This window comes from Amblyomma mixtum, chromosome 2 (assembly GCF_055824585.1).
Source record: "Amblyomma mixtum isolate Tamu chromosome 2, ASM5582458v1, whole genome shotgun sequence".
In the NCBI taxonomy this organism is placed as follows: domain Eukaryota; kingdom Metazoa; phylum Arthropoda; class Arachnida; order Ixodida; family Ixodidae; genus Amblyomma; species Amblyomma mixtum.
Window position 1 is genome coordinate 145781016 of NC_143013.1, and position 25550 is coordinate 145806565.

General features: G+C 47.0%; 2 long non-coding RNA genes across 2 annotated transcripts in view; both read left to right on the forward strand.

Annotated features, from left to right (window-relative positions):
• LOC149361169 (uncharacterized) overlaps nucleotides 1-25550 on the forward strand; it is a 67320-nt gene that overhangs the window by 2931 nt on the left and 38839 nt on the right. Inside the window, exon 2 of the long non-coding RNA XR_016288915.1 lies at nucleotides 147-257. This is a non-coding gene — a long non-coding RNA (uncharacterized LOC149361169). The remainder of the gene's footprint in view (nucleotides 1-146; nucleotides 258-25550) is intronic.
• Nucleotides 3601-7546, forward strand: LOC149361170 (uncharacterized). The gene is made up of 3 exons (XR_016288917.1): nucleotides 3601-5559; nucleotides 7014-7151; nucleotides 7257-7546. It is a non-coding gene; the product is annotated as an uncharacterized LOC149361170 (long non-coding RNA).

Sequence of the window (25550 nt, forward strand, 5' to 3'; positions counted from 1 at the left end):
TTTGCTTTTGATTTTATTGGATTTAATGTCGCAATGCAATTCAGACAATGAGGGGCGCCGTAGGAGTGTGCTGCTGATAATTCTGACCGCCTGGGGTTCCTTAAGATGGCCTGACAGCATGTTCCTCTATCATTTTGCCTCCTTAGAAATGCGACCGCCATAGCCGGGATCGAGCCTGCATTTTTCGGGTCAGCAGCCGGGTGCCATAACCACTGAGCCACCATGGAAGCTGACTGACCAGGGAATACAGCAACTTGGTACTGCCTCATCATTTCTAGTTTCTTCATCTTTATACTTTGATATGTTGTCTTGAGTTCAGACAGCAGGTCTGCAGAGTTTAGAGTTTATCATCTTACCTTTGTAGACACTACCATTGAATTCATTGGTTGCTTTGACAATCTGAACTGGTGGCACATTTCTGACTGATATACTACTCAAAGATAAGACAACAAAAATTATTATTAAGTTGTCATTCTGTAGAGTAAGGCTCTCCTCGGTTCTACTCGGTTTATCTGACTGAGTGACTCAGTTTTCGGAGTTAATTGCTTTTTAACTCTTTCCTGTCCGCGGGGAAAATGGTGGTTTTCAGGTCATATCATTAATATTTTCATTTCTTTAACAAAACTTGCTTGGTACAGGAGTGTATGGTACCGAATTGTAGAGGAGGAAATTCTCTTCACATTGTTATTAGTCACAGTCAGCATGTTTATTGAGTTAGAGATGAAAAAAAATTATCAGAAAGAAAATTGTAGTTACAAAGAAAAAACACACAAAAACATCAAAGTATCGTCACAAAAATAAAACAAAAAATTTCGAAATATATATTTTTTACAACAGGGATCGATGCAACATTGCAGCAAATTTTAGTTTGCTGCGAACAGTATTAGCTGGGCTAGGAAAGGAAACAGTAGTCCTAGTGACTATCGTGCCACCGCGCGAAACAGTTCCTTGTTGCCGTGAAGCAGAGGTTGGCCGCACATGTCTCACAGAAAACATTTGCTTTTTGTTCCACCTTTTTTTCTTCGTACTACAATTTGCAGTTCCGGTACTTTGCATTTTCTGCGGCTTGTGCTGCAGCCCCTGAGGTGAATCACGAGGCGGAAACAGAGGGCGAACATTGGGGTCCTCAGGATGTGGCTCATCAAATCCGAGGAGTTGCTCGATCAATTCAAATCTGAACGCGAACTGATCACATCTTGATGTCCTCGACAATTCTGGCGCTTCGGGATGCTCCTGGCGATGCGCGTCAAAAAGTATGAAGCTGTTGACGACCGCGCCGCCGAGCGCCGTGCGCTGAGGTCGACCCCTGGCTGTCTTCGAGCCGAAAACACGACTCTCTGCGCTGCCGGCGGCAAGTAATCCTGCCCGAAAGACGTTGACACCCTGCATATAAGAGTTATGACCTTCAGAACACTCTGATCTTTTCCGATAAGCGCGCAGCAAAAGCGGAACATTTCGGGGGAGAAAGCGAAACTTACCGAGGCATGGCTGTTGGCGTTCCGGGTCGGTCTGACGCAGTTTCGCTGTCGGTGCTGAAGTCTGAAGAGCCGAAGTCGTCTTCTGAATCCTCACTGCTGCTGTTCTCGTCCAAAAACGAACTCTCAGGAGCATCAATTTCTGTGGAAACGCGCGGTTTCGGCACTGCAGCAGCGCGTGACGTCGACGCCGTGGTGGAAACAAGGAGTGCCGGTCAGCTGACTCCGGAGGGGCTTCAAAAATCACCGCTTGGCGGAAAAAATCAAACCAAAAGCGAAACTGAAAGAAGTGTTCTTTTATTTCACACTGGATGACGCTAGTTGTCCAGGAACGCTTCAAAAAGCAGAAAAATACGAACTTGAAACCATCGATAGCGGGCTATCGATGGGAATAGGCGCAGACAGGAAAGAGTTAAGGAAAGAAGCATGCTTGAATGTTTATTCATGAGAGATGAGAGAAGCCAACAGCCACAGAAACCAAGGGGCACCGGGGATTTTTAATTAATTTATTTATTTTGTGGTGTAGATCAATTTAGAATATTACTGAATATGTTATTGCTTAAAGGTAATTGATTAGAAAACCAGAAGAAAAAACAACCACATGCCGCCGGTGGTATCCGAACCCACGACCTCCGAATTACGCATCCGGTGCTCTACCTCTGAGCTACGGCGACGGCTGTCAAACCTTCTGCTTTCGGGGGTATTTATGTTTACAAATGGGAGTGTTCATCAGCGCCACCCACGTTCGTAAGCGGCGGACGTAGCACGTCCTGAGTTACCGTAGGTGTGACGTAGAATGTCATCAAACGGCGAGGGTGGAAGCTGTGTGAGAACCCTCTTATGCTTCCTAAGGCATCAAGGCTGCCAGAACCGAGGCCCTCGTTAAGCAATTAAGCAGACAAGGGAAGGGAATGAGGGGCTCGTTATAAACATGACAGAAGCCAACAGCTACAGAAACCAAGGGGCGCAGGGGATTTTTAATTTATTTATTTATTTTGTGGTGTTGATCAATTTTTATTTATAGAGAATTGTATATTCGGTAGCTGTTTTAACCACATTTCATGGTGCCTAGCAAGTAAGTGTGTAGGATACTGAACACTAGCCATACATAGCCACTGTAACCAGCCGCCTCGGTGGCTCAGTGGTTATGGTGCTCGGCTGCTGACCCGAAAGACGCAGGTTCGATCCTGGCCGCGGCGGCTGAATTTCGATGGAGGCAAAATTCCAGAGGCCCGTGTACTGTGCGATGTCAGTGCATGTTAAAGAACCCCAGGTGGTCGAAATTTCCGGAGCCCTTCATTACGGCGTCTCTCTTAGCCTGAGTCGCTTTGGGACGTTTATGTTTATGTTGGTTTATGGGAACCCCATAAACCAAACCAACCAAACCACTATAACCCTGCACTCCTTAACTTAGAGAAGCTGGTTGCACAGTGTTAACATTGGTACAAAGGAGCTAGAAAAAATTACCAGGTGACCATGAAAGATGCTGCAAATTTAGTGCGCACCGTTTGCTTAACCCCAAGTCACGGCCGGCGTTATTGCAACCCGGTCGGAATAACGAAAAGCCGGCCCGAAGCGTTATTTTCACCCATTGATTGCCTTGGCTTTGTTTATTGTTGTCAAATGTGATTTGTTCCTGGTTGTACCCTGGTTGGATCAAGCGTCATGTGCTGTAACGTTGGGCAGGATCGTGTGTGACGTGAGCGTAGTGTGGTTGTTTTCATGCCTCAGCACTCACTTCGCATTTCGCTTCATGGATGATGTGAAGTCGAGATGGTCCTAAAATTGACTTGCTGACCTCTGTGTTCATTCTACAACTCGGTTTAAGTTTAAAGTTTCCTGCTTCTCGTGGAGAGCCCCTTTATTAAGCGTGCATCGTTCCCTTCAGTGTATTTCGACACCAACCTCGGAAAACTTCTTGTGGCATTTGGTGATTTCAGAAATTGATTTTTTGCCACTGCAGAGCCTTCTTGAGAAGGTAAGTGTGCCAGGGGCGTAGCCAGGGGTGGCTTATGGGGCTTCAGCCCCCCCCCCCCTCCCCCCCCCCCTTCCCCCAATCTCCGAAATTTTTTCAAACTCTCACGGACCGCAGCACGGCCCAAGTACATATAGCGACTTCTGCTATCATAGTTTAATTGTTGCCTGGATCGTCTGTCATTCCGTGTGTAAAGTTTACTGTGATTGCACAAGATGTTTATTTGCATTGTTTGACGCATTATGTATAGTGACTTTCGGTTAGATATGTTGCTAGGTTTTGTGTATACATACAGTGACTTTGATTCCAGGGACACTTTTCTGTCCTTTATCAAGTTGTATCTTCTGATTTCTAATACTCCATTTTGTCTTTGCACTTCTAATGTATATTTTGCAAAACTTCTCGTTTGTTCATGTGCTCGTTGTTGCGACTAAAATTTCGGCACAATTACTCGCAATGCATGACCGGTGACGGCTGCTGCTGCACAGACAGCGTCATTAAGATTTTTCTTTGGCCATTGCATATGTACAAAAGTGTAAAGGTTGTTGAACGACAAAGGTTCATTAACATATTTTTCCTCTACTTGCTCATTTCATGGCCTTTGTTTTTCATATCAGCGGCATGCACTGCTTTGCTGCTTTCAGACTGATATAGTTCTAGACTTCGTGTGATATTTTCTTTACTTATTAAATACGCAGAAACATGGAAGCATTGCTATCAGTTATGTCTGCCACGATTTTTAAGACATACGGATACATTCTTTTATTTAAAGAACTGCATATTTCACTTGTCTGGACAGTGCGTAGCATTATCTAATACACAATGGCATTGCCAATATGGCAGTGCAGTTGTTATTCTTACATTTGATCCCTCCACAAATCCTATGAGGAGGCTGGGCTGCAACATGAGCCCCCCCCCCCCTCCCGAACAAAATTTCTGGCTACGCCACTGAAGTGTGCAGCATTTGAGAAAATTGTTCCGTTTGTATTTGTTTAATGCCACGAAGGTGTGTTGTCACTGAGGGCCTTAAAGCCCAGTATGCACAGATGCCGCACACACCTTGTGCATTTTGACAGAGGGAACGACTGTCTCGTGTCACTCTCCCTATACTTTATGTAGTGAATACTTCTGTAAAATGGTGCAGTCTATGTCGGGCCTGCTGTCTATTTCGTGAAAGGTATATCAGGGCAGCTGTCTTGTGCAGCTTGCCTTGCGTTTTGCTTCGTTATTCCTTTCAGCAGATGGGTCACTCGATGCTCTCTTACCGGTTCACGTCTTCCTAGGCCGGCCAGATGTCCACTAATGTGCATGTGATACTTGGTCAGCTGCATGAACCTACTGGGCTTGTGCCAGCTAACTTTGAGACCATATTGTTAAAGTGATTCATATTGTATGCAAGTATAAACCAATGAAGCCGAGGAAAAGTGCACAGTGACCATTGCATATTACTTATTTCCCCAAAGGAATTCTAGAACACATTTTTACCGATGCAGAGTGGTTGCTCCTAGTGAAACAATGCTGAAAAGTTGCAATGATTTTTCAGACTTGCTCACAAGAGTCAAGGAATGGAATGTGAAATGTAGTGTCTACCTCAGCTTGTTGTTTTTTTTACTAAAGCCACTTCTGCTCACTGTTGCCAGTTGTAATCCTGCGCTAAGCAAGGCTGATCTCAGCCATGCTTCATCGTTTAGTTGTCGGGGCCTTTTTCAACAAGGCAGAAAATTAAAAATTATCTTGTTGATGGATTTATCTACTCGTTCAGGCATCAAATGCAGCATTGCTTATTATGACACTTCATCACACGCACTCTAACAAACAGCATGTGAAATTCCAAACTAGTGACAAATATCTAGGTGATCATGTTTTCCATTCTATAAGAAAAAGTAATGTAACCATGAAAGCTGTTACTGGGTAAAAGTAAATTGGTTACCGGTCTGAAATTGAATTGTGAAGCTTTTTGTCATTTTGATAAATTTAATTTGGCAACATTTTAACCCTTTCAGGCGCCATTTATTGTTTTGACTGAAATCAATTATTTTTTCACCTAAGAGGTATATTCAGGCCCCAAGAAAGGGAATTTGTCAGTTTTCGAGCGTGAAAGACCAGCAGGTAAGTTTTTACAACGATGTGGAGAATTCCGTACAAAGTGTCAGATTTGTTAGAAATAATAACATCGAAATGTTCTCGTGCCCTAGGGATCAGGGAATCACTTTGTGTTCCGAAGATGCACATTACGCTCGAAATTGAGCAAAAACCATCGATGTTTTCACTTGTGGCAAAATCTGTTCTGCACAAAAACGGCAGACAAAGTGCTACCCAGCTCACTCTCATGTAAAATATTATTTACGGCATTCGCTACATGGTACAAAAAAGCAACTTATTTGCAAGAAGAAGGGTGCTCAATTTGGTTGAAATAATGGAATTGCTATTAAGGGGGGAAGCTGGTCTTAGAAAAAAAAATTTGTTAATGAAGTCACAATTATGCAATCTTCAAGAAACATGTATTTTTGCATGCTGATTCCAAATATGTAATTTAATTTTATGTAAAACAACTCCTTCTGCATTTATATAATATGTTGTATAACTTTTTTGCCGAGAGCTTTCAATAAATTTTGCTGCAAGAAATTTGCTAGGACGCATGCCATTGGCTTGACTTGACATCAAACTATGCAATAAGGACAAAATTATTATCCTGCCTATCATAGAAGTTAAGCAAACAAGGGAAGGGGAATGAGGGGCTCGTTATAAATATGACAGAAGCCAGCAGCCACAGAAGCCAAGGGGCACAGGGGATTCTTGATTTATTTATTTGCTTTGTGGTGTTGATCAATTAAGAATATTACTGAATATGTTATCGCTTAAAGCTAATTGATTAGAAAAGCAGAAGAAAAAACAACCACATGCCGCCGGTGGGATCCGAACCCACGACCTCCGAATTACGCGTCCGGTGCTCTACCTCTGAGCTACGGCGACGGCTGTCAATTCTTCTGCTTTCAGGGGTATTTATGTTTACATGTAACCTAACCTTGAGAGTGTTCATCAGCGCCACCCTCGTTCATAAGCGGCGGACGTAGAACGTCCTGAGTTACCGCAGGTGTGACGTAGAACGTCATCGAACGGAGAGGGTGGAAGCTGGGTGAGAACCCTCTTATGCTTCCTATGGCGTCAAGGCTGTCAGAACCGAGGCCCTCGCTAAGCAATTAAGCAAACAAGGGAAGGGGAATTAAGCAAGCCCGGCCATAACATTTCTGGCTTACTTTTTGCACAGCAGGAAAAAGATATATATCTCCTTGTGATGTTCAAATGATGCATTAAATATCAAATTCTGCCTACTACTTTGGCTTTCCCACCTGGTACTTTCCCAGATGTGTAGGGTTATTGTCATGTTGGAGGCCCATTAATATTATTATTAGGTTGCACTGTTAACAGTCAAAGCAAGAAATCAGCCTCCATATTTATCCAATTTTTACCATCGCAAGCTTGAATGAGAATTTCTAGGCCTTATGACTGGGCAAAGAAAGGAGTGGAGCCAAATTCATTTACCTTAACCCTTTTCTTTGCAGGCTGGCGCAACTCGAATCCAGGCATTCAAACACTTAAGCTTGGCCTGTATGATGGACCTGTACAGGGGGCATGCTATCGGTTTCCTACATACCCCATTCAGCCAACATGTCCATCCGAAGACTTCAAATGCAGTAACGGTAAGTTGCAGTCCAGTTCTCTAATCTAGTTCAGCTCTGTATACCAGCAGTGAGATGTGTGTCATTCTTGGAGGTGTTGGTAATGTCATGTCCTTGGTTTTTAAGGGGCTCTGAAGCACCTGCTAAGGAGACTACATAAACTCGCTCAATCACTGCGTTGTGTCGTCGTGAACACCTCAGGCAAGTAAATGCACTTCTACATGGAACAAAGAAGCCCACAAACATTAGTGAAGCTTGGCAAGTCCTTTCCTGTGACTTTTTCATGCTTGAGGTGCCATCCTCCATTGCATGTTTCTGTGTTACTCCGTTCAGAGACTATTATTTACATTCTTTCAGGCGCCATGCAGCTACCCATGACCAATTAGCAGCTTCATTTTGGCAGTTCAGCAGTCGGGGGGGGGGGGGGGGGGGGGTAGGTCTAAGCTGTCTGTCACCTCCCCCAACCCGGGATATCCCGCATGCACGTCAGTGGAAGAGCGGCAACCTTTAAGTATTCAAAAAGTGACCAGAGGAGAAGGAAAGTCGCGAAGACGATGAAATTCAAATCTTGACTCGGATTACTTTGCTTCTAGCAAACTCATTTAAAAAGTTCTTGCTGGACGGTATCCATGAAGCGGCATCCTTTAACATCCCAAGCATACCGCAACTTTATTGAGAGCTCTTTCAAAGCCCTTCAATACATGAAATTAGGCCAACACATGAAGTGTCATGTGTTGTGTCGCTATAATTTAGATGCTAGGCAAGTCCTTGAGGTTCATGCCTGGGTCACAAACTCCTCATGAATGCTGATTCAAGCACGCATTTTTTTTTTTGTGTTACATTCTTGGCTCAATGTATTGCGTATTACACTCCAGATTCAGGCTCTCTTGATAGAGCTATCGTCTTGGTGCAATTTGCCGGTGTTGCTGCCTCAAAAGGAGCCTTTTTTTTTTGCCAAAAGTTTTGTTACACTCTAGTTCTTGTAGGATGTCATCTTTAAAACAGTTGAAGCATGATAAAACCACCTACTTCCCTCAAGCCAACTTTTAATGATTCCAGAGCGAGAACTATTGCAGCCAAATAACTTTGCCTGCCAAGCGAATGACCTTCACATGTAAAATTACTTTCCCCTTCTATATAGCCAAGATTCTCTGCAATTTTTAAAAACAGGCTTTTCCCATGAGAAGAAAGAGCTCTTTTTTCAGCACAGCATTTTCGGAAGTGTAATGTTTCATGATACAGCTAAGATCTTATAACTAGCAGGCTGGTTAAGTAGTATTGAATAGCAGCTCTTTAACTATTGCTGTTACTATACTTATTTACTGAGAAGTTTGTAGCCCTCCGTAAGTAATATCCATATCAGGTTCTAGAATTTTGAAAATGCAGTTACCCTAAACCCTGTGGGCCAACAAATTTTGTCTATTTCGACGATTTACATGCACTGAAGGGGGTTGCTTTGCCTGCGAGCATTTTGAAAGCGAATGTATTTTGGTGTTATTTGGGCGAAATGTGTTGGGACACAGCACTGATGGTAACTGTGTTCTCGTAACTCTAAAAACTCGTATGGATATTACTTACGGTCCGCTGCACGCCTCTCGGTAAATAAGTAGACTAACAGTAAGAGTTAGAGAGTTCACTGATAAATATTACTTAACCAGCCTCCTAGTTAGTACGTCTTAGCAGTATTCTAATGTCCTACACCGCTGACAGTGCTATGCTGAAAAAAGTGCTCTTGTAACTCAAAAACCCTGTGTTTAAAAATTGCACAACATCTTAGATGAAACACCCAGTAGATAATGACTTGAAGCCACATCATAGGTTGGCACACTCACTGGTGAGTTCACTCATATCACCTTACTCACACTCACGTCTGTGAGTGGACGCGAGTGTGAGTGTGCGAGTAGATATGAGTCTGGGTGATCATGAGTGTGAGTGAGTTGATGTGAGTGGAGATAAGTGTGAGTGAATGGATGTGGGCGTGACTAGATGTGAGTGACGAGTTGACATGATTCGACGTTAGTGGCAAGTGGGTATGAGTGGTGAATGGATGCGACAGCAAAATAGGTTGTATGTCTTCTGCGATGACAGTGCTATTTTCATGTTGGTGAAAGCTGAGGGAAGCGAATATTCACTACTGAGGGCGCTCGAGGCAGCACAAGGCACCATACTGGTGTCTTTGGACAATCGAAGCAGGGGATTCCGCTGACACTGGAACGGCAATCTTTTATTGCTGTTCGCTTTTCTAGTTCACCGTTGGCATGGGCACAGACCCTTCGCAGGTGCAAAGTGCCGCTACGAGTTATATGAGCTCCCTTTGATAATTTCGCATTACCACTGCTCTTGTGACTCTTTTCACAGTTTTTACATGGCTCGTGCTTATTTGTGCACAGTTCCAGTGTTTGCTCCTGAAACAACGACCGTCCACTTCTTGGCCATAACTAGCGTAAGGTGGTATCTCGAGTACAGCGGTGGACGCTTAGGCTTTTTTCTGTGCCTGGGTCTGCGTACTGTAGAGCTCTGCCCTTGCCGTAACCTTTTGGCTGGGGCTGGACTCACGCGAAGAACCTGACCTACTTGGCCCAGCCCTTGAACTGCACAAGCTTGGCTCAAGCACGGAAATGACGCGAAAACCAAGCGCAGTTGTTCGTAACGCGAGAGGTTCTTCTTTCTATCTTGCACTTGAAGGAGCCTTGCGTCGCAAATGAAGCATGTGGTTTTTATTTTTTTATGTACGGCATCTTACATGGTGATGTCGTGATGTCAATAAAATAGCCTAAGTGGTAGTATTTAATGTTTTAATGGGCACCAAAGATTATTGTTTCTTGTCGGTGGTGATAAAAAGCTGTGGCGATTTCCAGCAGTGGATATGAGGTGGCAGCCAAACTGGCTGCACCCTTTTTGTTGTTGGATGTGCACTTCGAACTTAATCCTGATATACTCTCTTAAGAGATCTGAAATATAATGTCTCTGAGTATTGTCACCGTTTTGCTCGAGAAAAAAAACTACAAAACAAAAAGCAGTACAAGCGAATGAAAGGTAATAACAATCAAGCTAAGCCAACAGTTTTCCTTTCGCCTAAAAGTATCGTGCACGTGAATGCTGCTCTTCAAACTGCCAATACCGAGATGTCAGCGATGGACATCATAGCCGAAAATGTGCTTTTAGTGCATTTAATAATAACAGTCGCCGACCGTTTATTCGGACCTCACGGGGACCGCGGAAATGTCCGAATAAACAGGTGTCTGAAAAAACAAATTCAGAAAAAAAAGAAAGAAATCGTTTATTTACATGCTGCCCTTATCCGGTCTCGGCAGTAGGCTTGAAAAAATCGTGAATGCGCCGTTGTACCCTGTTCTGTTTGCGTGCGATGAGATCAGCCTGAATCTCGGAGAGGGTCGTGCGGTCACTATAGGCGGCTGAAAGCACAGTCACCGCTTGTACAAGCTCCGCGTGCGACGGCAGCGGCGCACTTGGTGCGTCATCTTCAGACTCCGAGTCATCATTGTTTGGCGGGGCAGCAGAAACCTGACGAATGATCTCGTCGTCATCGAGTTCTGCACATGTCAGCACAGCACTGTCAGCATCTGAGAAGGTGTCAAATGAAACAGTGTCCGGAATCGCAATGCCACCACTGCGCAGGTCCCGAAGAACATCTTCGGCGTCAGTAGGGAGCACATCGGACGGCGACGGATCCTGGGGCACCACGGCATCCGCTTCATCAGGTCTGACAAATCCAGCATGCCGAAAGCAGTTCTGCAGAGTGACAGGGGTCACCGCCTTCCAGGCATCTGCAAGCATGTCTATTGCCGACAGAAGGCTAACCGCATACTGCTCGCCGGTGTCTACGCAGAGGATCATGCGGCTCAAGAGGCGTGTCCTGTACAGGACCTTCAAATTTTTTTTGACACCCTGGTCCATGGGCTGGAGTATACTCGTGGTGTTGGGCGGCAGGAATTCCAAGTTGATGGACTTGAGACTGTGGATATGCCCATGTGCACTGCAATTGTCTACAAAGACAATTAATTACCTTCCGGTCGAGTTTGCGGATGTACTCACTGAAAAGCTGCTGTGTGATCCATGCTTCTGTGTTGGCTTCATACCACACGGGCAGCGACTTCACGCTCTTGAAACACCTCGGGTTTCTCGATTTTCCTACCACCAGAAGCGGAAGCTTCTCCGTCCCCGACATGTTGCTGCCTATCATTACGGTGACGCGCTCTTTACTATGCTTCCCGCCGTGACAAGGATCGCCCGACACAGAAAGGGTCTTTTCGGGTAGCATTTTATAGAATAGAGCTGTCTCGTCGCAGTTAAAAACATCGTCCGGCAAAAACTGGCGCAACAGCGACTCCAGAGTGTCCGAGCGATAATTTGCTACAAGGGTCCGGTCGACGGCACCACTCTCGCCACACATCCTTCACTCGTACCGTTTTTTGAAATTGCGGAGCCACCCGTCACTGAACATGAAGCCCTCGATGTTCATCCGGAGAGCGAGCGTTTCTGCCTTCTGCTTCAGGAGGTCTCCCGAGACAGGAATCCTCTTGGCGACCGTGGCACACAACCACATGTGGAGAGCTTCTTCGAGCTTCGGGTGGCTGCCGTCTCTAAAATTTTTCCTTTCCAAGCTTCAGGAAGACTTCGTCGCTTCGCCGAGAATCTTTGCCTTGTTGCGGATGTAATCTGAGACCGTCTGCCTCGAAACACTGAATTCTCGGGCAACTTCACTTTGAGACCGACCGCTCTGGACAAGTTGCACAGTGGCGATCTTTTTCGCCATTGACATTGTGGTGTATTTACCACGCTTGCCGGCTTTCCCCGGCGCAGACTCCACGGGCACTGTCGGCGCCATTAGACACTTATGCCACGTTGAACTAACGCAAACTCGACTCAGACCACCACCGCACAGTCACGCAGGCACAAACGGCACAAACTTAAAACGTGGCCGAACACCAGCGTCGCACGCGGATAAACAAACAAAGCGTCTGCTGGATTGCCTTGAGATGGCTTACTAAGCTGCGGCTGGAACTGGTGTGGTGCGCCACCATGCGGTGCGCTACCGAACCACGCGGAAACGATGATGATGAGCGGGAATAGGGAGCCTGCATGCACCGGTTTTTTAGGGTGGTGACATATCTGAATGTATCGCTGCAGGCCGCCCCCAAATCTGGCGGAAAAGCCGCCGTGAGACTATGGTGGCCAACATAGTGAGACGTATCGGCCACTAAATTTGGCGGGCAGCCATTTTTATTCTCTGCAGGTGTTCAGGAGCGCTGGTACTGCTTGCATGTGCATGCATTTCCACACTCGAAACCGTTCAGAGCGGTTACCACAGTTCAATATGCCGCACGTGGCTACAATTTAACTTCTAAACGCCGACGACGGAAGGTAGCAAGGCTGCATTCTCGCCGAAATCTGGTCCCAGCTCATTAGTTCGTATGGGTATTCGATGGGATCGTCACGGTCAGTTTGCGCTGTGTTTGTCTCGCCTCTTCTCGTCCGTCGTTTTTTCCTGCTGTGAGTATGTCCTGTGATCTAGCCTCTTCAGCTCTTATTGCATGCTCTATTGCACCTGATTACCGGCAGCCGCCGCGGTGGCTCAGTGGTTATGGCGCTCTACTGCTCATCCGAAGTTTTTTTTGCAGCCATTCATGCAACGTGTGCGATGATAAGTAAGGTGCAAGACCTCGCCACTATAGAAACACGAAGCCACATATAAAGACCATCACTACAGTGCAATCTGCAATTTTGCACTGCCTGTTGCTGCTGTTCTGCGCTCAGAACGCATGGGGCGGAACATCTGGTAGAGAGAATCAGAATCATGTTACCATTGTCCGTATTAATGGGACAAAAATGCATGGGTCCCAGTGGGCTCCGTGCATATTCACGCTGTCGATAGTCCGGACAGCGAGTTTCCATATTAATGAGGGGTAAATTCATTGAAACGTTGGTCCCCAGAAAAGGTGTCCATAATTCGAGTCGTCCATATCAACAGGGGTCCTATCACTGGGGCACAACTGTACACCATTAACACAAAATGTAAGAGATTAGAAAGGAGAGTTAGGATTGTACTGTAAAGAAGCACGATGTGGAGGCGCTTGCATACAGTGAATGTAACGGTGGCCCATGCACAAATACAGCAGGTAGGTGTGCAGTGTGTTGCTCATCGAAGTCTTCTAACAGGAAGTTTACTTATGAAGTAACATATTTGACCCACTATCTGGCTGATGGCTTTACACATCAGGCAAAACTTGCTTATGCGGCACAGTGGTCAAGTGGCTACTTTAAAATGTTTTATATTAATAACTACTGCCATGCAAAGTAAAAAAAAAGGAAAGAAATCAATATGTTGCATCCAGCAGACAACCCAGAAACAGTCTGTATTCACACTATGCCACTTGGTTCAGAATTAGAAAGAGCAGCCTACAAAAACCTTTCCCGATTCTTTTCCTTGACCTATGATAGGTTTACTCCAGCACACGTCTTGCTGGAATGTGCCTCAACACATCGAGCCATTTGTTGGCGAAGATGCATTCGCAAGCGTGAGCGAACATACTTCTCCAAAAGCAACCTTTCAACTTTTTCTTTGTGACAACTACACACTGCTTCGAGATTAACGTCCACGTTTTCAGCCAGGAACCTTGATATGGTTCTGAATGGAGCCTTCGTGTCCAAGATGGTATCAGCTGTGACAAAGGCCTTGAAATGTTCCTCAGAGTGAACCAGAACACCCATCACAGCATTGCTTGGCCTGATTAGGTTGTGAGCCCCCTTTACGTACTCTTTTAAGTTGATGAGGGCATTGTAGCTCTCCTTTTCTCCAACTAATACTGCTCTGCATGGCTCGCAATTCCCAGTTGCTTTCAATACAGCCTTGAGAAGAAATCCTCCAAAGTAAGCGAGAATGTCACATTCAGTTGAAGAAATTTCCTCAATAATAAGGTCCTTTAGCTGCTCCTCGTCATCCTCAAACTCCACAAGCTGCTTTCGAAGAGTTGGTCCAAGAAGGTCAGCGAGGTGCAGGCTGTCGTCAGTGTCATAGCTAGATGATTTCGGTGTATGCAGAAACTGCCCTACACAAACTAGCTTCAAAGCACATTTCACATCGTATGCACTTGGGGCAGGCTTTTTCATCCGCATGATTGAGAAAATGTTTCCCAGGCAGTCCTGGCTCAATCGACTGGTCAGGATGTATGCATACCCACGGTGGTACAGAAGTTCTTCTGCAAGGCTAAGTACAACAGATGTGGAGATCGGAAGGCCTGCCTGAGACGGCTTCCAGTGTGCCGTTCCCATCTTCACATGTCGCAACGTATGTTGGGCAAGGTGAAGCGTTGCTATCGCCTCTTCATACTTGGCAACATCTCTCTTGCTCAGAGCAAGCACAGGATGACGGGACGACATTGAACTATACCATCTCCAAAGTAGCTCGAAAAACCAAGCCGTTGCCTCTGCTTCTGCTGGAAGCCTTCCTTTCTGGATTAGGTAGCGAATACCAGCAGGGGCTTCTCGAAAGAGCTGTACAGCAATGCTTACTTTCATTTTGGTAAAATGTCCAGTGCCCGCATGGACAGCAGACAAGCCATATGCTATCTTAAGGTCGCTATCAGAGTCATGCTGGAGTACTTCCTCTACATCCTTAATGTCGACTTTGTTGCCAGGAAGACCCTGCTGGTTCACTGTGTCAGTGCTCAAGTAGAGAAACAGCTGATCCACAGAAGCTGAGCCCGAAGGTGTTTTATAACATGTGCTGGGTCTGCCATAAAATGCAGCAGCCTACCTTCAAGGTGAGGGTGAGGTATACTGCTAACTGTTTCAGAGCTTCGGTGGCTAGAAAGCCCTAGCAACCGCCACACTGCGCAATTTGCTGATTCCGTATCACTGGTTACAGCAAGAACTCGTAGTGATATGCTGTGGAGCCTTTTTATAAGGCTTTGAAAACGAAGTCTTTCAGCAGCCGTCCATCAGTAGATCTGCCTGTGAAGTGGTATGCAACCACTTGCTACACTAACGCGTGATTTGCAACATTGTCTGGCATGTCGGGCAGGGTTGTGCTGCCAGAAAGGTAGTCTAAAGCACGGTCATGCTCGTACCCTTGAGCGATTTCCATTTCATCCATGAAAAGGACACAGTCCTTTTCAATATCTTCCATGGCCTCCACTTTCCGTTTTAATACATCGAACACTTCATCGAGGACGCCTGGAAGGAAGTGAATGTTTTGTAACCTCCTGATCAGGGTTCTGTTTGAAGGCAGGGGATACGATAATGATCGCAGAAGTTCATAACCAGCTGCACCACATGCATGCTTGATTTGCAGCGATGTTCTGATTGTTTTCTCAGACCAAACGCATCCTCTGTTTGTTTTTCTGGTCATTACCTTCTTTTGGTCTTCATTTAGGGATGTCATCTTGGACATGGAGTCATGTTTTTGGCGCTCAGACTTAACTTGTCGTTTGAGGCTTCGAAAAGAGGCCTTTGCCTGGTTGTGCAGCATTTCTAGCCTCTTGTACTTCCGTGTTAAGTCGCTGTACCTTTTCTTCAGCTCTGCAGTGACATTGCGTGCAGATTCTAGTTTTTGGCTGGTGTCGTTTCCAGAGAGAGGGAACAAGACGGGACTGGAAGTTTCGGGGTTGGCACAGGACTCTGCCATTTCTTCTGGTGGCAGTTCTGGCACTACTATGCCATTGCACTCTGAATTAATGTCGTTCAGCTGTAGTGAAGGGAGCATGTTCTGAGAAGTGCTACCACTGAGGTTACCCAAAGTGTGGCTAGAGGGCTCAGTGGATACATGGGGGAGGGATGAGGAGCTGCACTTATTTCCATAATCTAGACTGCTAGCAACAGAAATTTCCGGAGTGATGGTAGTGGCAGCATAAATGCTGCTTAACTTACTACACGCGGCAGTAGTAGTCCTCTGTGAAGGCTCCTCGTCCTCATCACTGTCAACACTGCAGCTGACAACTACACACCTTGGCAGGCGAGTGTTTTCCTCTAATGGTATCGAAGTTGGTGAACGCATGCAGGGCTGCCAAGTTGGTGAACGCATGCAGAGCTACTTGTCGAGCTACAGCTGCCTGGCGTATGACACACATTCGAGTTGTCATGCTGGTGCGGTGAGGGGACCTCATGACTATCACAATTCTCAGAAAGCTGATCTTCCACAGGTTCAGCTGCCATCTCATCAGGGCACAGGTTTGGTGCGCCACCACACTGGCTTGTAGATCCATTATTAGCAGCCAGTTCAGTTGCCTCCGCATTGGCCAAGGCTGCTTCTTGGAAGAGACGCTTTGGTGGCTTGCGGCGTTTTGGCACAGCTGCAAAAAATTGTGAACAAGTAAGAATTTGGTTTGAGGTGCTTATGCATAAGTTGGTCGCGCGTGTCAAGAAACTCCCTCACCATGTTTGTTTGCTTTGCCAGGGCTCTCACCACGACATGGGTCGCCCAGTCTGTGCGCTATATGTCAGTGAGTTTTAGACCAACTGACCTGTCTGCTTTGGGGCCGCAAAAGAGTGGCAGCACCGCACTTCTCATCCGCAAATCCGAGTACGCTTGTATTATTCAATTTGTTTGCACCAAGTGTAGAAAACAGCCAAACGCTGCAGCGAGCACTCAAAACGTCCACTAATGGGCCAGCAGCCTACATTTGGTGCAGCATTGCATGAACCTCGGAGACACACAGAAAAATGAGATAACTTGTGTCAGCATATTTAGGGGGTGATAAATAACCCTCCTGTGCCGAACAGATAAAGTTAGGGTAATGCCAGGGCAATCAACAAGCAAAATGACCAGAATTCGGAACGAGTCGTGGTTTTTCTCAGAGTGAATGCAGAACTGTTAACGCTGTTCAGTGACTCTGCCCTACTGTTCCACATTGGTATGATAACATCTGTGGGTTTCTAAGTGGACACAGGCCACCACCCACCGCGGGTTCGAGCTTCGCGCGAGCCAAGGGCCCCGATCAGCCGTCACCACACACCACTGGGACACCGATGCAGCGCACTCAACCTCCGCTGGGAGGAGAGCGATTCGCCGCAAAGAAATAGGCCTCCAAGTTCACAAAGGAGACGTTTATTCACGTCGTCCTTCAGCAGTACACACACACTCAATCGTCACCCCGTCCCGGGGGCGCGCGAGGAGCAAGGCTCCGCTGCGCGCACGAAGCGACTCGAGCAATGCGCGACGCTAGCACGCCGCTGCAGGAGAATGTCCCCGCGGCAGTGCTGTGATCTCTCTCTCGTGTCGACCGTTGGGCCGGTTGCGAGAGAGAGTGGGCAATCAACGCAAGGTACGCCTGTCTGAGGTCGCTGGACCCCGCTGGACAGGCTCGAGCCGCTGCAGGTCAGAGGACACGTGCGGGCGAGCTCGAGTAAGCACTGGTCCGAGCGGCAAAGGCCGGCAGGGACAAACAGTAACGTACGCACCTTTCGCTGTCTAGGAGGGATCTCTCTCTCCGGGCCCCGCTCGGACGGTCGCGCGGCGCGCGGCCGCCCAAAGCGGGGTCCCGAATTCCCGCCAAAAGGCTCCAATGGCAAAGGCCCTTGGGGAGCCGGGGCGGAGCTGTGGCTAAATGACAGTGATTAGTCACCCAGCCGCCTCTCCACCGCCTGAGGCGGGGGCAAGGGAAAGAGGAGAAACAACGCGGGTGGCCGGCACAGCCGCGCAAAGGCGACGGCGCAAAGCCAGGATTCCCACACATCTCACTCCATGTTAATGACTTGAGTGCATGCCGATCTGAGGAAGGTACAGCCGACCTGCCTGTGAGTTAGCTACAACTTGTCTTAGGGCGTTGGTGTCATGATATGTGAAGCAGATAGTAAGATTGCACACTATAAGCTCTGTAATAAAATGGAATGAAGCAGCAACATATTTCCAGTTTCCCCTAGCACAGCACAAGAGCCAGCCATCAACACAACATGCTGACTGTGCATATACTATAATAAGTGGAGAAAATACTGCCCTTTGGCGAATTAAAAAGGCGGTTGTTCTGCACGAGATTGTCAGCAAACTGCTACCAACCCTCGATTCTAGTGACGTGTTTTGCAGTTCTTGACACACCCAATAACAGCAGCTTTATATTGTGTTTGTTGGTAACTCGCAAATCAAGTGGCAGTTTCTATGTTGAGGACTTAAAGGAATAGAAACCAACTGCTCGGCCATTCAGCAGTGGGATGGGCTAAATTGCGGCATTCCAAGGAATTGTAAAGAATGCAATTATGGCAACTTCTAATACCCCGAAATGGAATGGGCAACACTAGAATAAGATTATGATGCTGGTCCTCATTCTAGTGCAGAATGGTATGTCCTTCACGAGGAGCAAATCGCACTCCTCATGACCGTGAACGGTGCAGTTAAGTGCACTCAGAACACATTAGCTGGCTTTCTGCAAAGTAATACGGAGAATCATGTTTTTTTTTTACCTACTGCAGCAAATGAAAATATCACGGAAGACATAAGGTTTTACACATGTAATGGTGCCGTGAAGACAACACACATCCTTATGTTATTTGGACTGGCTTTTGAAAGAACTTGCCCTTAGGCCTTCAATCAAAAGGTGACAGTATTTTAAGTTTCCAGAAAGTAATGTCAGCAGTTACGTCATTGGTGCGGCAACAAAAACATAACAATCTGTACATTAACTTGATGTAAGCATCCAACGTACGAGCCGACAAGAATTGAAGGCACGCTATTTTACAATCTGCCTTTCAGCAATCACTTTAGTCGCCAGCAGCCCATCACACAGACTAACCCCCGTGATGTCCCAGGTGCAAAGTGGGAAAGCGGCTGGCAAGTCATTACCTATTTTCGCATGTCAATCTTTCAAAGGAACCAGAGCTGTAAGTTGTCTCGGCGGCACATATAATGCACACTGATGCATGGTTACTTAACTTTAGCCTGGTAAAAAATCTCCAGCTCTTTTTTGGTCACCGAGAGAGGCCTAAAGCTTGGAATTTGCTGCTACGTGAAGAAGTCATGGCCAAATTTTGAACTGTACATTGTGGCAACCAGCATGTATTTTTTATGCATTAGTCATCCTCGCCACCTGTGCAAGAGTTGTGGTTTGGGCTTGGTTGGGTTGCATTGCCAGAGGAAGCAGTGCGAAAAGACGAGGACGAACACACTAGTTGACAGGACAGGTTTCAGACTGCCAATGATTTATCGAGAGCAACAAGCAGCTTTTTAAATACCAGCCAAGGCCCACGTGACACCAGAAAAAAAAGAGCAAAACAAACAAAGCACAGATATCTGCATATCAAAACACCATCCATTGATAAGGGTCTTGATGGATCATGTTTTGATTTCAGTATTTTTTTTTTTTGCTTTGTTTGCTTTTACTGTTTTTGCGCTGTCAGGTAGGTACTGGCTGGCATTTAAAAAGGCGCTCGTTGCTCTCAATAAACTGTTGATAGTTCAGCGCCTGTCCTGTCAGCTTCTGTGTTCGTCGTTTTTTCGTGCTGCTTTTTCCAGCCATGCTTCCTCACCATTGCTTTGGAGGCGATCTGCAGAGCGCAGCAAAACCGTCATGTTCCATGGGGTGCTGCCATCTCTGTTATCTTCATTTAATTGTTTTGTATTCCCCATTTCACTTTTTCACATCTGCATAAGTGGCCTTATTACCGCAAGGTAGTGCCTGACAGTATGCATAAGCATATTTAGGCTGCAATGAGCTTGAATTAAAATTAAATATGGTGCAGACTTATATTTATTTGCCTAAAGTGATCGTCATTGCCACGTGCCCGATATGTTTACTTCTGTGGTGCACATTCATTGTACACCACTCTCTCTCCCACCAATGCACGTACACACGCACGCACACACACGCTTGCACGCACACACACGCACACACCTCCCGAATACCCGTTATGCCTCGGGTTAAATTCTACATATATCCTTTCTTCCAATTGTGGAGGCCTGCTAAAGCTGTGATAAGCACCAACAAGCATGAATTTTCAAAAGAATTGAAAACCCACAATCCTACATCGATATTGGCATAAACACTCACAACGAAAAGCAAACAAACTTGGGATGGCATTTCTTGTTAGCTTCTTCCAGTTATCCTTTCTTTTCTGTTCAAAGCTGCAGTCCTCAAAGTGGGCCTGCAACACAGAAATTTAGTAAATATCACCAGTGTATCACCAATGCTTCGATTCTCATAGCACCCAAGCAGCTACAAGTGTAAGTGTGTAGAGTCTGAAAATATATTGTTACGTAGAAGACAACGAAGAAGCAGGCAGTGGCGCGGGACGGAGCGCTCGCGCTAGGCCTGCAGCCATTAAAATCATCTTGCACCTACCATCAAGTCGCCTGTATTCATCGGCTTGCCGCCACGTATCAATATCACCACTTATGCATCATGAAGGGGAAAGCTGTTTTTCATAGGCATCTTATCTATGCAGGAATGATAGCAGTGTGTACGACAGCCCTCCACTAGAGCACATAACATGTCAAATAGTAACCCCAAAATAAATTAATCAGAGTTACTGGTAACTACGCTGGCATTAGCAAGGAAGTCGAACTTGTTTAAAAGCCCTGGAAATACACCCGCTGTAAATCAATGCACTGCTCAATATCTACAGCCTGCTGCAGCCGCTGCCTATTCCCTTTCACATGGCCTCTTCCAGCATTTTGTATCAACAAATTTCTTGCTCTGGCCATGGGAGCACAACCATTTTCAGAATAACAGCAATCAAGCTATATAACTATGAATATAATGTCATGATATCACACTATTATTCCTAAAGCAGCCAACATCAACCCGGCCGAAGGTTCCGTTTTTATTTATTCTGCGTCTGCGCGCGGTCTCCAGATTTACTTTTCCTCGTCTTTTGAACTTGATTATTGTGCTTGAATAAGTGCATGAGAACGTTTGCGCAGACATGGAATGCCAGCGAGATATATTTCAGGTTAGTGCCGTCGCTGCAACGTTCAAGGTACAAACAGCAACAATTCCAAACCTTGCTGTGCGGGGCTCGTGCAGTTAAAATCGTTTTCATCTTTATGTGCTGCTTCCGCTGCTGCTGGCAATTATTGAGGCTAGGCAGTGCTGTTTGCGAGGGCATTACGTACGCAAAATTCAGTGTGCTGTAGCACGAATCCCGACACACATTCGCTCGTTAGGCTGCCGCGGTGGCTGAATGGTGAAATGCTCGGCTGCTGGCCCGAAATACGCGGGTCTGATCCCGGCCGCGGTGGTCGCCTTTCGATGAAGACGAAACGCTAGAGGCCCGTGTACTTGTGCAATGCCTGTGCAGGCTACAGAACTACAGGTGGCCGAAATTATACAAAGCGCTACACTATGTCGTCCCTCATAGCCCGAGTCCCTTTGGGGCGTTAAACCCTCATAAACCAAACCAAACACTGACTCATCAGTTGACTGTTGATATTCTTGATGTACGCATGCAGCAAGACTTTATACTGTATGCCAAAAATCACTCTGGACCCGCATAAGGATTGGAGCAATACTTACACTGCATACGTATGCCGAGGCGGTCGGTGTCCATCGGTCTCGCTTGATTTGTGCAAGCCAGTGTTTTCTTCTGGTAGGGCTGGCCGGAAAACGGAACATTCGCACGCCGTTGTGGCTGTTGTTCGAGCACTGCGGTACGCAGCAGCCGGTCATGATTCTCGTCGTCGTGGTCGGGACGAGAAGGGGTACCGCCCGCGGCCGTGCGGGCGCTACAGTTGCGGGAGCATCCCACGGCTTTCACACAACACAGAATTCAATTCCTTGCAAAACACGAAAGCAGACTGGCTTCCGGCTTCTCCATGTCGCTGTAGCGCCGACCGAACCGCACAAAATAGGGAGGGAACGTCAGGCTTGGCAATGCGAGGAGCACCTATCGCACTCGCTGCGTCGCGTTGGGCTGGCGGGTGGCAGTGGCCTATCTGCGAATCAAAATGGCGGCAGGGGGAGCTGGCAACAGCGCCGTCCGCAACATTCAGCGGAATTCTGGCTACCGGCGGCATGAACGCCTACAAAGGCTGGCACCACCCTAAAAAGCGGTACATGCAGGCTCCCTAAGCGGGAATTTGCAGTAGCGCCACCTCGTGGGGCAGCAAGGAGGCTCAGTTCAAAACAAAAATGGCGTTGAGCGAAGTGAACCGCGCGTCGGTGAGCGTCGGTGCGGCAAGTGCTGCCGGTCGAGTTGGCTCAAGGAGTGTCCGAAAAATCAGACGAGAGGCTGCAAGATGTCCGAACTTTCGGCAGTTGTTATACATTACGGTCTATGGGGAGAGTGGCGGTGCCACGAAGCATTCTGAATAATCGAGCATGTCCGAATTTTTGGAGTCCGAAAAATCAGTCGGCGACTGTAAAACTCTTTCGTAGCCCTATGTGAAGGCGCATGTTCCTACAGACTCAAACTTCCTAACACTTTGAAAATATTTGAAAATATTCGAGAGTTCCGAAGAGTGCTATTTGATTCGAAGCCCGAATCGAATACCACATTATTCGCTTCGATATTCGAAATGTTCGAATATTCGCACAAGCCTGATCTGCGTTACAAATGAGGCATCCAGTGACACTGTATCTGGTGCACTCTCTGCAGACATTAGTGATCATTTACCTGTTTTCTCTTTCATCTCTACTGTGCATAGGAAAAGCGTCTGTTGTGAGGGCGCTGCTGGGGCTAGAGGACCACAGGCCAGGCTTGGGTACTTTAGAAGACAGCCTTTATTGCTGCCAACACATATTTGCAATAATTACACTGGGCCTGAGCTTTGCAGCTGAGCTCGAGAAGGGCTAGGCAAGCGCACCGCATGGCGGGCAGGCTACTACCACCCAACACACCACGCAACTCGTCGGTCGTCTCCCTTGCTCCGAGCGGCAGCGGGGAAGGCGGCGTCACTGGGATGGTGGCGCCATCTGTGAGGTAGTCGGCGAACTGGGTGCTTGAGAGGAGCTGGTACCTCACATCCGGCCCCACTTTTTTCATCAAAGTCCCTTTTGATGAGTGCAAAAATGAAAGTAAACTCTGGGCAATGTGGGAAATGGCAATGTGGCAAATGGCAACTAACAATAGGCCTGGCAGGTTCACAAAAGCACTAAAAATTAAAGGCGAAGTCAAAGGCAAAGACGGGCATGAATAACACTAAACAAAGCCAAGAAAGTACAAGCAGAGCACTTTCAAAGGTCCACTTCATAGTCCTGGAGATAGGTGGGCCGACGGCACTTTCTTACGGGACGCTGAGTGTTCAGCACTGAAGTACTTTCGGCTGCAGAGTTAATTGTCGAACTGCTGGTCGACTGCTGCAGGTTGGGCGAATTGCACTGCTGAGGGCACGCAAGCACATCTTGTCCAGTGAACGAAGGCAAAGCCGGCAATGTGTCCTCTAGGCCTCTTGTAGGCAGGGGTGGTACGTAATGTTTCATTTGCGACACATGCACTGTTCTTGGCTGAGCTGAGTGCTTGGTGGATGGGCTGGAAACAGGGATGGCTCTGAATGTGGCAGGCGTAAGACATTCCACTAGGCAGTAGATGCCTTTGAAGCGAAGGGACAGTTTCTCAAGTCCCTGTAGCACAGGTTGTTGGTGGCGGATCCACACGAAATCACCAACACTGAATGTATGTGGGCGGTGTGTTCTATCGTAGATGCTCTTTCTACGATGTTGAGCTTCTTCAGAGTTGGCCATGACTTCAGCACGAAGTGCTTGGACATCCAGAAGGCGATCCGTGAAGGAAGAGTTGCTCACTGGACGGTGGCGTTCCGCTGGTAGTCTGGGTATGTACCCAAAAAGTAATTCAAATGGACTGAAGCCAGTGCTGGCATTGAATGCAGTGTTTACAGCGAATGCTGCTTCCTCTAATGTAGTTTCCCATGATGGCTTATTTTCTGGGGAGACCTTGCAGAGGACTGATAATAATGAGCCATTGCTGCGCTCGACGAGTCCATTGCCTTCTGCCGTGTATGCTGCAGAGTAGTGTATTTCAACCCCATGAAGGTGCATGAAGCGGACGAACTGAGAAGATTCAAAAGCAGCACTATGATCCGAAAGGCAGTGGTCAGGTGAGCCAAAGCGATAAAAGACAGAATGTAAATGTTCAATAACTTCTTTTGCACTTGTGGAGCGAACAGCAGCAGGCACCACGTACCGTGTTGCAAAGTCTATGACATTAAGGATGTAGTGAGCAGTCTCTGTGGGTGGCATCATGATGTGGTCTATCGCGATAATCGAAAAGGGCACATCTGATGAATGCATTAGTCCCAGAAGACCAACATTCTTTGACGCAGGGCGGTTATACATCTGACATGTTTGGCAAGATGAAACATACTCTTTCACATCGGTCGCTAGTCCTGGCCACCAGTATCGGTCTGCCAGTTTACGCAGTGTGCGGTCAGTGCCCAAGTGACCTGCACAGTCATGCATTGAATGGAGAATTGCTGGACGCATCTTTGCAGGAACAAATATAGTGGTAGGTCCTGTGGATGACTGCTTGTACAGAACTCCATCTATATCCACTATGTCTTCTGAAAGACCTTCAGCTATGTGCTGTCGTGCTTCTGCACACTGGGGATCGTCTTGCTGCAATTCAGCTAATGACCGATTGTCAGAGAAGACAGCAAGTGACAATCGTGAGAGGTGGTCAGCAACTGTATTTTGCCGACCAGGCCTGTGCTCCACGGTGAACTCAAACTCTATCAGGTCCATAAGCATGGATGTGAAGCGGCGTGACGGTCGGACGTTTGCGGTGAGACAGGCAACCGTCCAGTTGTCAGTGATAAGACGAAACTTCTTCCCCAAGAGGTAATGGCGAAACCGTTGTGTCACTGCCCAATGCACGGCGATGCACTCCCATACATTGCTGTGGAGTTTCTTTTCATCTTGGGTGAGTGCCCGGCTGGCATATTCTATGACTACTTCACGGCCATTCTGAAGCTGAGACAGCACAGCACCCAGGGCGGCAGCAGATGCATCGGTGGACACCGTTGTTGGTGCATTCTCACAAAAATGGCCTAGGAGAGGGGCTTATTCGGTAAGTGCTGATCTAACAGCCTGGAAAGCGTGTTCACATGACTCATCCCAGTACCACTGTGGTGCCTTGACCAAGGAGAAGAGAGGCGCCACAATCTTGGAAAAGTTCCTGATGAAGCGGCGATAAAAATTGGCAGTTTGCACCCACGACAACAGTTCCTTCTGGGTCTGGGGTTTTGGAATGCACAACATAGCACCAACTTTAGCTGGGTCTGGCAGCTTGCCCTCACTACACAATATGAAACCCAAGAAACTGATGGAGGGAAGACCAAACCGGCACTTGTCAAGGGACACTTTTAGGCCATGTTGCTGTAGAAGCTGAAGTACTTGGATGAGCAGTTCCAAAAAGTCTGTGAAGGACGATGCGAACACGAGGATGTCGTCCAAATACACTCTGACACCCGACCTTGCAGGAGGTTGAAGGTCTTGAAAGATGAGTTGCATGGCACGT